The sequence below is a fragment of the Coptis chinensis genome, chromosome 8 (genome assembly GCF_015680905.1).
Source record: "Coptis chinensis isolate HL-2020 chromosome 8, ASM1568090v1, whole genome shotgun sequence".
NCBI classification, from domain to species: domain Eukaryota; kingdom Viridiplantae; phylum Streptophyta; class Magnoliopsida; order Ranunculales; family Ranunculaceae; genus Coptis; species Coptis chinensis.
This window is the reverse complement of record NC_141463.1, coordinates 93,550,638-93,565,375: the sequence shown is the minus strand read 5'-3', so window position 1 is coordinate 93,565,375 and position 14,738 is coordinate 93,550,638. Positions and strand designations below refer to the sequence as shown.

At 34.0% G+C, this 14,738-nt stretch overlaps 1 pseudogene; it reads right to left on the bottom strand.

Moving 5' to 3' along the window:
• Nucleotides 1-7,934: 7,934 nt before the first annotated feature.
• On the bottom strand, nucleotides 7,935-12,975 carry LOC147484523 (syntaxin-112 pseudogene; annotated as a pseudogene).
• Between the last annotated feature and the right edge of the window lie 1,763 nt (nucleotides 12,976-14,738).

Here is a 14,738-nt window from a genome sequence, read left to right as displayed (position 1 = left end):
ATTTTTTTAAGATAGCAAATGGGTTAACCTATCTCTTGAGCATCTATCTTCAGTTGACTTTAGTGAAGAAGTAAATTCAATAGCTTTTAAAAATAATTTTATTTTAAAAGTGTTGATTTTATCCTTAGAGTTTTTAATATTTAGTCCTACTGTTAATCACAATATTTTCGTTTGGTCCTAAAAAAACGGATGTTAATTAGAAAACGGTCAACTCGCAATCAACGCTAAGTCAACTCAGTCAAACATCAATTTTAATAAACAAACAATTGTAGGCCAACACAATTTGCTATTATAATTAGGACTAAAAGCTAAATCGTTATGCAGTTTCGACAGGGCAACTCTAGGGCAGGCTATCTAGGCAGCCGCCAAGTGCCCCCACGTTTTAGCTCAATAAAAGGCCCCCAACAACTGGTCCAGAAATAAGGTTTATTAGGGTTTAGGCAGGCCTGGTCCGTTTGGGATTCTTGAGGTCCAAAGTCTACTTTTCCACCACTTAATACATAATGTCTTTATTAGTCTACTTAACACGTGGTGTCTACTTCACCACTTATTTTTCTAATTTCTACAGGTGTAGTCAATTATTCATATTTTTAACTTATCTCTTGAGTATCTATTTCAGTTGACTTAAGCAAGACGTGAAGTCAGTCGCTTTTAAAGGTAACTTCTATTTTTCCCATTTTGTTATCTTTAGACACTCCTCCAAGTCTTCTCAGTAAGCTTTTTTAGGTACTCTCTATTCTCTAATTATTATAGTGGTTCTTTAATTCAGGAGGGGGAGAGGAACTCAGTCACATTGTGAGTAATTGGCTGTTAGAGGAAGTGACCCAACAGAAATAGACTACAAATTTTAATATTATGCAGTCATGGAATATTACACTATAAATTTTAATTTTTGAATTATTATGTACCAAAAAGTTTTAACTATAGAATATTGTAATGATTCAAATTTTTGTGCATGTCTTAGAATTATTGTATCGTTTCTCTATCGAAAGCTCTAGGGAGTAGAGATTCAATAGGTAGGTGGATATTCGACTCTCTTTTTAGCTACAACCTCTAAAGCCAATGCAACTATAAATCCACTGTGTTTTATGTGTTGTGGTACCGTGTTAGATTGTAGCAACTCCATGGGCGTTGTTCTTTATTCTTTATAACCTGGATAACTCTCTAAAAGTCTGAACTTATACTCCTTGCTAAGACATATTCTCATCCGTTCTAGATTCCAAATAGTTCTACCAGATCCTTGAGCACTAACTGATGATACACACCAAAGAAGTTAGCATCTTATCCAAAAACCTCTCACTCACATTTCAAAACAAAGGTACATATGAAGTTTTTTTTGGGGGGTCCCCTTTCATTCAATCCCAATAAATAGAGTTATGAAATTCCTAAAAAAAACATATCATTCAATTCAAATTAAGCATGACGTTAGCACAACGCCGTAAGGTTCAATTACATACACGTGATAAAACACTACTTGTTTTAGACATCAAAAGATCATGACTACCATAATTATAAGCTTGCTAGCTAGACTACCAAAAAAAAAAAAAAAACTTGTTAGCTAGTTGTGTCTCACGTGATAGAGTTTAAGGTTATGGGTTGATGAAAAATACACATAATCATAATGATTACATTAGTTAAAATTACAAATAAGTAATGATTCAACCTACATATAACTATGAAGTAAACCAATACTTTACAATTCTATATTGAAAACATCAACCTACATATAACTATGAAGTAAACCAATACTCTACAATTCTATAATGAAAACACTGAGTACATCAAAGCATAGTAATTCGTGTCACCTTCTTGATTAAATCCAAGCATAGATATCGATCGTTGATGTCCATTCTTAATCCCTTAGGCAAATATTTGATTAGCTCTATTTCATTTTCTCCACTTTTGTCGTTCAAAATGACGTACTTTATGTGTCAGGCGTGATGACAATTCCCTTTGTTTCATTTATCATAGTGGTCTGGTTAACAGTAGAGAAGAGTCTTTCTATCTCGAAGCACTCTAAACACCCTGTTTAACAATGTGGTAACCCCACAACAAAATCACACACCTTAAACTTTGTCCTATAAATTGAAAATAGAATAAACAGGTGATCTAACCTCTTTTGCGATCACCGTCCAAGACTTTTCCATTGGAGTCTTCTTCTCTAATTCCATATATGAACTCTTTCTTGGTGCTTCAATATATTCGAGTTCGTTCTACTATACAACAAACAAAAATATTACTAATTGATTCTACTATATTATTCGCACGTAGAGATTATAGAAGTTTTAGAAGAAGTGAAATAGATGAGAGAGTTGTACTTTTAATAAGAAACAACCAATAGCCTTCCAGTCTCAAAATTCCACTTGCACTCAAATTGAAATTTAAGTGATCCACGTGACAAAACCAAGTATCGGGAAATTGCCACATAGGAAAGAAATTGTCCACCTCAGCTGCTTTAATATATAGGGAGGTGATCTACTATCTATATACTAAAGTAACATATTAGATTTTGAGTTCGATGGTCAATGAGATGAATAAAAAGAAACAATCTATATAATTTATTTTTAAATATTTTATAATTTATTTTTTTGAATTATTATGTATCAAAAATTTTAACTCCAAAATATTTTAATGATTCAAGTTTTGATCAAAACGAAGAGATTTTCTCACTCAGAGAGAGAGGATTCATCGACCAGCACTTCCTTTCAAACCATTCAAGCAGGGATTAAGATTGCTTAGTCTTCATTTTTTTAAATTTCCTTGAACATCATGCCCGACCACTCTTTCCTGACAACAACTCCAATGATCAATCTATGCTTCTCAAGTTGCGTGGTATCAATATTCCTTTCAAACTATTTGGTTGTCAATGATGCACACGCTTATATACAATGAAACTTGCTAGCATTTCTTTTATCCCTTTTATAATCAAACTGCAATATATATTCACAATTAAAATAAAGATAATAAGGAATGAAATAAATGTGTGAAAGAAAAATGTAAGAAGAAATATCATGTTGGAAAAAATCAAACTGATAGTAAGATTGCTTGACGATTTTGCAACTTAAGTGCGTCGACAATGGTATTATTTACATTAGTTCTCAAACACATATTGATTTCAAACAAACTTGAGAAAATATTAAAACACGATGATTTGTGTCTCACAGAGCCTCACCATGTTTGATATAATGCACTCAAGTTTATTGTTGTGTTTAGGGGGCATTTGGATAGAAAACCACAAAGCCAGAAAGAAAAAAGCTTAAACTTCAGGCCAATAACGAAGAGAATGGAAGAGTATGAGGTTGAATTTGCCCTTTAAATTAGGTTGGGTAAAGTTTCAGAAACTCAAAACTCTTGTTTTCTAGATAGACTTTGGTTTCCCCTATCTTGGGCCTATCCAACAGCCAAAGCAAATCAGACGTCAACTCATCAATCCCCGATCTTCTCTATACGCAAATAGAGTTTCCAATTGTAATGGTTTTCTCCTTTCTAGCTTTATAGCTTTTTTGCCAAATGCCCCCTTAGTGTTTGTCTCCACCATAACCACAAACTGCACTTTCAAATAGAAATGAAAGTTTGTAGTATTTTTTCATCTCCACAACAATACAATGAAACCTACAAATTCATAACACCAAGTCACACGTGTCAAAGTACAAAAGCTAGAGCGATCAAGTTATGAATGTGAAAATTTAATAGTAAAACAACACTTTAAGTTTGACTTTTTCTGTAAATATCTATCTATAAGATGAGTAGATGATCTCTATATACTATCATCAAGAAATCAAGTTCTATATAAGAATAGACATATTATATAACATCGTCCATATATTGGTCTTTATCTATTACCACCATTTACATGAATCAAGATTGGTGTGCACATTCATATACACTCATTTCGCTAAGACTAAGACAGCCCAACCATTTACATATATATTAAATTTCAAGTAACATATTGTAGTAACATATTATATATATATATGCCTCTTATACGCACATTATATCCACATTTTACACATACAAACATATACACATATATATATGGCATATTGAAAGAAGCAGGAATGCATACAGTTCAACCATCTCAAGCTAGCAATGCAAAGATTAATTTTTTACAAAAACATTATAAGTAATGGATTGAGTACTCGTGGAGAAAAAAAATAGTCATGAAGAAGAAGGAAAAGAAAGGCATAACATTATAGGAGACATGAAAAACATGAATACCCGATGAAGAATAGCTGAGGTTTAGTTGCGTTGCTTGCCAAAAAAATCAAACCATGAATAAATATTCACCTCTTGAACTTTTAAGAATTTAAATTTTCCTAAGAGAGTTTGAACAGACAAATACTTTATTGATGCTTGGTTGCACACAGATATAGTCTTATCTCCACTGCTTTGAGTTCCTAGTACAATATTGATCTCTTTGACCCTCCTCCTATGTAGGTAAAAAATACATTTCCCTCGTGATTTATTGACATGTTGACTGTGCAGAAAGTGTCCTTTAGCGAAAATCTCAAGTTCAACTGTAGATTGAAAAGTTAAGATCAGATTACTTAAAACATAAGCAATTAACTACAAAGGGGAAATTTACTTCCTCTGATTAGTAGATCTACCAAAAGGAATACACATGGAATCATAAAAAGAAATATGAAAAAGCTATATACATAATAACTTTAATTGGTATCAAAGACATATAGTTCTCCAATCTCATTGACCTACGGACATGCAAATTAATATTTAAAGAAATTCACATTTTCTATATCCTACTTAAAAAAAAAATTCTCTCCCGAAAGCCTAAAAGGCCTCAAGTATATATAAATACCAACTCTTCTTTTATGTTTGAACTTTGCAGATAACCAAATTTTTGGTATAAAAATAAGCTGTTGGAAAGTTATAGATCCATAAGAATGAAGCCATAACGAAAATAGCATTTGTCGAACGTTGCACTACAATACTTCAACTGAAAGGTGCACGTAGTTTTGTGCAATAAGCTGCATTGTGATAGTAATTACTGTAGTTCATAAAGAAAAACAAACATACTAAATGCCAATATAGTATAAAAAGAAATATCTAAAGGCAGCCCTATATATCACTCTTCAACTGTGGTTGTTGAATTCATTGCTCTCAAAATCAATATGCAACCTTGCTCCACACTTCTCATTGTTTCCCCCTGAAGTGAATTGAATCTTCCTGCATCACCAAAGAATTTAATCGTTGAATGGTATGCTTTGATTCACAATAGGTCCAGAACGGACATGGCAAGCCGTGAGGACATTGAGAAGAGGGTTAACAGTGATGATGCAAGTGGTATTAAAACACGATTAGTTACTTCATATAAAAAATTTAAAGAACATAATGGCATTAGATATGAATAGTATTATACCTTATTAAATCAAGATTGTTCAAAGATCCATTTTCCCAAAGAATTCAGAAACTCCTCTCATTACTTATATTTGAAGTCCGTCAAAAGTAAATATCCGGAATATGGCCTAAACCAGAAAGAAAAAGATAAGGAAAGAATACTAAAACCATTTTTATGTACCTCACCCAAACAATATTTGGATGGCCATTTAATTGAGATGCTAGCTATATATAGTGAAACAGCTATATAACAAACAATGTTTTGATGGCCATTTAACTAAGATGCTAGCTATAGTGAAACATCTATATACCAAACAATGTTTGGATGACCATTTAACTAAGATGCTAGCTATAGTGAAACATCTATATATGATAGCTTTTACTATGTATGTATGTGTTAATTCTCCACAAAGCCTGATGTACCACGTGACATCCTATAAACATTTTGATAAAAAAAAACATGTTAATGTCAATAAGCAATTGACCAACCCATAACCATATCTAGCTTATCAGTAAGCTTCAATTTAACCCCCAAATGTCTTCCTTAACTACGTCAGGTCCTTCATAACTTAATTAGTTTATTTCAATGATATTTGTGAATATCTGGTATGTATACAGCTATGTTACATGGACACGCCATATTTCACAAATAATCCATGTCAGACACACACAATCACATTTTGTATGTAATATACCTCAATTTTTTTTTATATTTTGCCGTGTCAGACACTTCAAATCCATGTCGAATACGGACACACGTATTTGTGTCAATGTAACTTAGGTATATAGCAGTATTTATCCTAGGAATCCGGATAAGAGTTTAGAAAGAGTTGATTGTTATTAAAGGAACCTAAAGCTCCTTCAGAAACAACGCCACTAATTAGAGAAATCAACCACCCACTTGATGGGATAATTACAAAGAATAGTACATGTGCACATTATACCATATTGCATTGTTGCATTGACCCCTGACAAACCATATTACGGAGTAAAAGTTCTATAAATACGTTCTAAACCATTGGTGTTACCTGGCAGTAAGTGGTTTTTCACCTCCAGTTGGAATCGAAACAAAAACATTATATGCACTCATTATTGCATTGATCCCCTCATTTTGATAGGGTTTCCAAAAGCTTTCTCGTTATTAGACTTAAAGAGGAAAACTGCTCTTTTTGGAGGAGGCTTTATACATAGAAATATTAATTGCAATTAAAGAAGGCAGTGGCAAATTGGCTACTACAATGAATAAAAGTGAATCAAAACACTGAAAAGTCTGAGAAAACAAAGAATAAAAAAGATAAATAATAATTAAAAAAAATGAGGTATTTAAATTAGAATAGATAAAGAACGTATTATTAATAGTTAATGCAGACTGATGCTATTAAGAAGAAGATAGAGAGCCATACCTTTTATTAGATTGAATTTCCATAGATGCAGAGATGAACCGGCGAGGTTCTGCAGACCTTTTTGCCCATAGTGAGTAAAGCAGAGCTTGAGAAAGTCAGAGAACCATAAAAATTAAGAAGAGTGGAGCAGGAATCCCTTTTCCCATTACTAATTGTGAAACTCAAAACATTAAGTCCAATTGCTCAATATTCGAATCAATTATTCCTATGGGAAGGTTTCCCCAAACTTGTACTATAATTATGTGGAAACTTTACAGTGGCATTAGAGCAAGATGGAATGGAATTAGAGATTTGTTTGGTCAACGGTATTTTGGAATATTTTATCGGTCATTATTATAGTTACCATGACTACAATAAAATTACCAATGCATTCTGATGCACCTATAATGTTGAACATGAGCTAGTTGCTGAAGGGTGAAAATGCATATTGTATACTTACCAATGCATACTTGTATAAGTGCTACTATGCTTGCTGTGTGTAATGAAACACCCAAATATAAATAATTAATACTATGAAACTACAATGTTTTTTAGCTCAAAATACTCGAACTTTAGGCAATAGCCAAATAGTTGGTACTACTAATATCATTTGAACACATTGTGTCATCTAACATATTAATACGTGTCTATTCAACAATCATCATGACTGTAAAGTATTCAATCTTGAATTTACAAAACTGTCAAACCCATTTCACATGAAAACTATAAACCCATTTCACATGATCAATAGGTATAAATCCAAATTGGACACGGCCCATATCCTAATTTTTGTTACGCAACAGATTCCTAAATTACGTAAACTTTTTTCAGAGAAATATTCAGGGAATTGAAAAAATATCATAGAGATAATAACTAAACCCTGTAAAGTTTAGTACAACAGAAACCCGGCCAAAATATTTAAATCAACAAAAATTGTGGAAATTCTACTCGTATTGTACCCCAATAAATCATATTAAATCAAAAGAAGGCCTATCTTGGCTATCTCTAAGTATTGAAACAGTTAACCGGTTCTCATTAGAACTGCACCCAAGTCCATAGACAAAAAACAATAAAGCTATGCCCCCATCCATCTCACCTAAAGCAAATTACGCAAACCCAAGCCTCCATCAACGTAAACGCCACTACAATTAACATAGATGCAGAGTTAATGGTTCCTTAGTCGGTCAAGTAGCGCCTTTAATAATGCATATCAAAAGCGGGATAGCCACAATAGCCCAAATCAAGACACACAAAATACCCTCCTTTCTTCTTCATAGCATTAGCGTAAATAAGCCTATTAGTACCACCACTCGATGTACACTCTAGCATTGGCTACATTGAGTTCAATGTCATCCATTTGTTCACCTTGTGCATCAACCAAAGACCGCCATATCAAGGAAAACTTGGTGTAACTTCGGTTAAACTCCTTTGAATCTCCTTAACTCAACTCCCCCTCTCCAAATTCTCTAAATCCAATTACTGTATGACCAACAAACACCTTAACTTGTCCATTCACAGATACCAACTTATCAATCTCTTCATCAGTTGCTACTTTACTAGTAGAATTATAATACCTCCTCTTCAGACCTTTATGTTTTGTAACAATCCGGTTTCTCAATGCTTGAAAATCATTCATCATGTCTCTTAGTTTAATTCTTAGACCATTTGTGACCGACATCCGTGTCCTATCAACAGGACTACCTTCACTGTAGTAATAATTTGTTTCTTCATTGTAAAATGTTTATGCCTTGGTTTGGAATTTGTTACTTAAGTAATCCCCTATATATTCCTGTCTTACATTCAACAGATGGGAAGGAAAGCAGAGACCATAATCCTCCTGGCCCACTTGAGCTCATTCGCCATTTGAAACCTTCGGAACAAGTCTAATTAATTTGATTAGGATGTTGGCGTTGAATATTATCAAAATCTTATGAGTGCAACATTCTCTGACAATGAACTGCCCCCTGATTTATGCTTTATATACTCAGACAAAACAGTTTAGGGACTGCAAAACACACATTTAATAATAAACAGAGTGCGAGAAAGAGAACGTGAGATTTTTTAACTCCATAACTGCATCTATCATTAACTGTAAAATAGATGAAGCTGCACAAAAGTGGCCAAAATGCTAGCTAATTTATTTCTTCCTCTAGTTGAACCTAGAATACATTGAACCCTTTCCTCATTTATCTAATGCAGAAACTTACAGAAAACTTCACCCTTCTATTGAGTTACTTTGGCGCCACAATAAAATCTCCTGTGACGATAACGGTTCAGCAACAATACTTCAAAGTTTTTAATGAACCATTTCCAGCTCACTTTGGATGGAGACCTCAAGTCAACCCAACAATTTTTGAAAAGGAGGCAGTTGATACATGAAAGATGAACGAAAGGTAGAATATGCTAACTATGGAAGTGAGATGAAGTCCATTGATACTGGAAAGAACTTTGAAACTATGCGAACTTTATGCAATTGCGTCATATCTTTATCATGGAGAACTGCTAATGGAACTACTGCAGACGTCTGTCATTGGGTAGATGGTTTTCCCCTCAATATCAACTCTGTATGTCTCTCCTATGCTCAGTCTTCGACCATAAAGATGAGACTTTAGTTCTTGATGAGATTGATGAGTTATTAGAGCTCATGAAGAAGACATGGTCAACACTACATTAGACTGGTCAAGAGATTCCAATATTACTTTAATGATCTTCGCCTTGCGAAGGACAGTAACCATATTAGAATCCATTCGATTTTTTAACCCTCGAAGGACTTTGGCACTGTGTGTTGATTTCGTCTCTTCGTTTAATTCTTGAAGATAAAGAAATAGAGTGGAAATCACTTCCATCTCAGTATTTACAACATTGACTTCTTCAAAGAATTGAGTAAGGTTCTACCAAAAGCGCAAGACTGGTTGCTGCAATAGAATGGAATGCTAAAAAAGAAAAGAAAAAAAACTACATATTCTTTAGACTGAATTAGATTAGGGGGAAATCAAAAAATAAAATTTTAGATTTGAGGTTTTCTTTTAAACTGGATAGAAAGAAAAAAGACCATGGGGGTTGAGTACGGTAATAGGTTTTCGGTAGAATGTGTATAAGGTTTATTTAATTTGTTTTTTTTGTTTTTGTTTTTTTTTACTTTGAGGAGTCAATAAAAAATTAAGAATAGATTAGGGAGATTTAAACAAATCTGGGGAGGTGTCACTAATTATTATTCTATTCAATTTTTTAGGAGCCAATCATATTGTTCAGGGTGCAAAATGGAGCGATATGGTGAGGAAAGAGAATGTGCGCGAGCTTTTATATATATACATAGATTTAAAGAGGGACGTCATTAAAGAGAGAGTAAAGTGTCGCTAGAGTTTAAAAAGTTCAAATTATGACTTTTGAAGTAGATAGGGACGACACTTCAAGTGACGTCCGATTTTTTTTTTACTCAGACGTCTGTTCAAGTGTCGCTCGGGTTTTTTATTAGCTGATATCGAGAGGGAGAATTTCCCACCATCTCTATCAATTAATACTCTATTACCTACGGTATAACACTCCCATTGGAAAGAGTTTTTTGACATTTGGGGTGTAAAATTTCCACTTTATACTGTTTACACCCCCCATTGGAGATGCCGGCCCTAACACATTCTACATTAGGGCTATAAACCATTAAACACACATCTATCACGTTTGTCTAAATATCGTAAGCATTCATTGTTAAATTTGATTTTATTTTTAACATCCTAATTTGTATTTTTTTTTTAACCACGTGTTTTGAATAAACCTAACCTAAGGTTTAATTGGCGGTGGAATATGAAATTGCAGTGTTATTGGGCATCCGTGAACACTTGCTGGAAAATAATAAAATCTTAAGATCTCCATTTGGGTCATTATTTCAATGTGGTTATCAAAACGCCGACAGTGGGTTTAATATATGATTTGATCGAGTGGTAGTGGGATACAACTCACACTTTCGACTTTCCAAGATACAACTCATATATTCCGCAAGACGAGATAGGTATCACTCAAATGGATGCTACTATGCTTACGGGAATGAGCATAAGAAAATGAAATACAATCACGTTTGGAGAAGGCCGGTACTCGACTTTTGATTATGCGGAGGAGTGTTGGCCCAATATATAAAGTCGGAGCACTACTTAAAGGGGGTATCAAACTTTTTTGATTTTGTGAATGAGTTCATGGACAAGTCTAAAGGGAGTGACGAAGGTTGGTGCCTGATGGGTAAAGATCGGAAGAAATACTTGCGAGTTTTATATTTTTACTCAATCACGCAGTGTTTCTTCCCCACGGGTGATAGTTCACTGAGATTAGGTTGGATAAAGTGTTTGGATTGGTTTTTAGAATACATTCGTGACTTTTTTTTTTTTTTGGGTCTATGTTTGGAACTTTGATTTACATATTGGATCAAGCGTGCCAAGTCAATAATAATGTTGTAGATGGTCAATGTGGTGGCTTCACCCTTCTTTTACAAGTAAGTTTTAAATTTTTAGTATTATAATTTTATACTAAATTACAAATTTGTTTTTTATTTTTATTTTTATTATAGTATTAGTGGCATGAGTGTGTGCCTACAATGACTCTACTTCTAAGAACGAATATAAATCGTGATATCGTCCCACGGATTAGAGCACGAATGAATAACTATAAAGAACGCCGATTTGGTCAAGGACGCCACAACATTCACTTTGACCGTAAACCAACTCGAGACTAGATCAGCATTGGGGATACAGTGGACACCATGGTATACTACAAAATAGTTGCAATTAAATGTTAAGGATGCGGTTGGGGATACCGTGGATGATGGTTGGGTACGCGAGGCGATTCGTCGTGTACGTCGTTCATATGATATTATAATGTATTCATTTCAATGGAGGTTCTACCTTAGAAATAGCGAAGACTTGTTGTCACGAGCTCTACTCTATTTATAACTACGACAGTTACTGGGATCGCGTCTCAAGGGGTCTTATATAGCAAGCTAATATATATTTTGTGGCTATTAGAAGTGATTTGCATATTCCACACCTTGATGAGCCATACTCTTCATCTCAAAGTCCTTACAAGGCTTTTGCTCCACCTCCTTCCGATCCGGATAACCCATGGAGCTATGACATGGTTATATCTCAGGGAATGTATGTCGCTATATATATACCTCATGTTGATCAAAGTTATCTTCTGAACCTTGTCCTGGATTTTGACAATCTAGATGAGGTTAGTATTTGGTTTATTTTGAAACTCGAATTATATTTGGTTTATAGTGATGATTTTTCTTAAAATTATTAATTTTTTTGTAGGCTACACTTAGGACGCGATATGCCGAGTTAAAGCTAATGATGCATGAGATGCATGACTCGTTTATGACTACAACCGACGAGTATTATCATTATTTGGTGGCCGAGCGAGAAGAGGAAAAAAAAGTCACAAGATAGAGCCGCGGAGTTAGAAGCGCAGTTGATATAAATGACATTGCGAGAATCACGACGAGGGAGTAAATCAAATAAGAGGCAACCTAGTGAGAGTTCGAGTCGAAGTTCGTTTATTTTATTTTTTATTTTTTTTATGTTTGTCTGGTTATGTTTAATGAATTGATTGAATTATGTTTGTTTAATTAATGAATTTTGTTTAGTTTAATGGATGTGGGGAATAAATGGAATGTAATGGACTGTGGAGCAAATGGAATGGATAGATGAGTTGTGAAATTATAGAAATGAATTTGTATATGAAAAGAATAACAAGTGCATTCAGTTTTTGCGTCTATAAGGTACAGACGACGCCATCCGTCTATTTAATTAAAACGGGAGACATACGACACAATTTTTACCGTTTGTACACAAATTACAAACAGACAACAAAAACTGTGTCGTCTGTCCCCAACAATTTATTATGACAATTGCTAGACAATGCCACAAATTTGACTGGGTTTATCACAACAGCCAAATCTAGTTAGTGAATATGGATTTCAACAAATTTTAGAAGATTTGTTATTCATTTAGAAGATGCTCTTACACAACAGGAAAAAATGCCGCGAGATAGGGCATTATTTTGTGATATTTGTTGATTTTTTTTAGATAGGCATTCAAAGTTTGTGGTTGATTCTTACAATCGAAATTTCCTCCGTGCTAGGCTTTGCTTTTGGAAAAATGATGAGATACCGAATTACCCATAACAGTCCAGTCCAGTCCAGTCCAGCTAACACAATAATATTCCTATTCAAATTTGCGATAGTCAGCATGTTTTGGCAGATAGTACGGAGTTCATACTTTTTTATACAAGGCTCGCTACTTTTTCCTCATATAAAATCGTGCATTACGTATTGGATGAGATACACAACCAAGTCACTAACCACGCGAATAAAAATTGTTTTTTATATACCGTTATTATATAATTTATTTGTGTAGATTTTTTTTTTGTTGATAGGAATTTATTTGTGTAGATACTCAATGGAGGATACAAAGAGTTATAATCCATAAATCCTACCAGATAAGGTTTCAAATAACCACCACTAGTCAGAGATAACGGAATTACGGAACACATTATCATCGAAAAAAAATATATAATTACGGAACACATGCCATGAAACGAATGAAACAGATAAGGTTTTTTTTTTGGCTAGCGAAAATAAAATAAAATGAGAGTTATTTTTTGTTTTTTTAATGAAGAAAAATGCGATGGTTGGAATTGAGCTGATAGCAGAGTTCGAGGAATCATTTGTCAGGTACTAAAAATAACGGTAAAACTGTAAAAGTTAACATTTGTAGAGTTCACACTTCACACAAGTGACACAACCAAGTTTGTAAACGATGGGATAGTAGGCCCCAAAACCTTTCATATTTTCGAAAGTTCGAAAAGCCCAGTCGGCAGAACTCGTTCTTGACAACCTATGACAAGAGTTTGAGTTCAGTGCAAACTTTACCTGCCACAAAACCAACTAGACTTTGTCTTCTTTTCAGGATTAGCTATAACTTTGTCAGGATAAACGTGTCATGCTCCACAGTTTTCGCCGTCTGAATGTATTATGTATGAAAAAAACCACATAAATAGGGTTAATGGAAGATATAACAGTAGGAAGCGAAATTTATTCGCATAAGAAACGTCTTAACACACACAGAAGTTCTCCCCTACTGAGCAGTGGCGCAATGGTGTACTCAAATGTTCAACTCATGCTACCCGCTTGTGTCGCTTGGAACAACTGAGACACCTACAAATCGTACAGTAAGGCCACATTAACGGTCCCATACAAACACTTTAGTCTAAAAAACAAGTAAATAAAGAGAATAAAGAGAATGCTCCTCCACTCCACTCCACTCCTCCGGTCATTGCCCATTGCCGCCTAGTGAGCTATACAAATCATTTAATTTAAAGTGAAAGGTTCTATGGACAATTACTAAAACACTTAAACAAACTCATAATTATCGTTAGAGCATTTATAAGTTTTGTAATAGATTATATATTTGTAGATTCTTTCCACCACTTATTTGAAAATTATGAATTTTTTAAAGATAATTCATACTGCATTTGGCAAGTTTAGAAAATGTTGAATGTTATGATTTTTGTTGTGAGTCAGTGACAATGTTTAATGGATAATTCATCATATCCACACAAAATAGCTTAACTAAAACTCAAAAATGCCCTTAACCATCATGAGTTTGTTACTTTGTTCACGTGTGTTTCGGTAATATTTGTCTCTAATCCAAATAACTATTCTACTTTGTCGTCAGATTATTTTTTATTCCTCTCCAACCACATACCCACATAATTTACACCGAGGCATTGACATCCACTATTTTAACAACATTATAATTGTACGTATAGTGGTGTCAGCCTGTCCATTGTCCACATTTGATATATACCACTACACCTAATTCAATTCGCTATGTCAATATCCATTACCTCTTAATTAGGCAAATCAAATTTAATCCCACATTCTTGGCAAATTCAGCAAAATTAGGACGTAAATAATAACATAACAGTGACAAAATCAACGGTTGTAAAAAA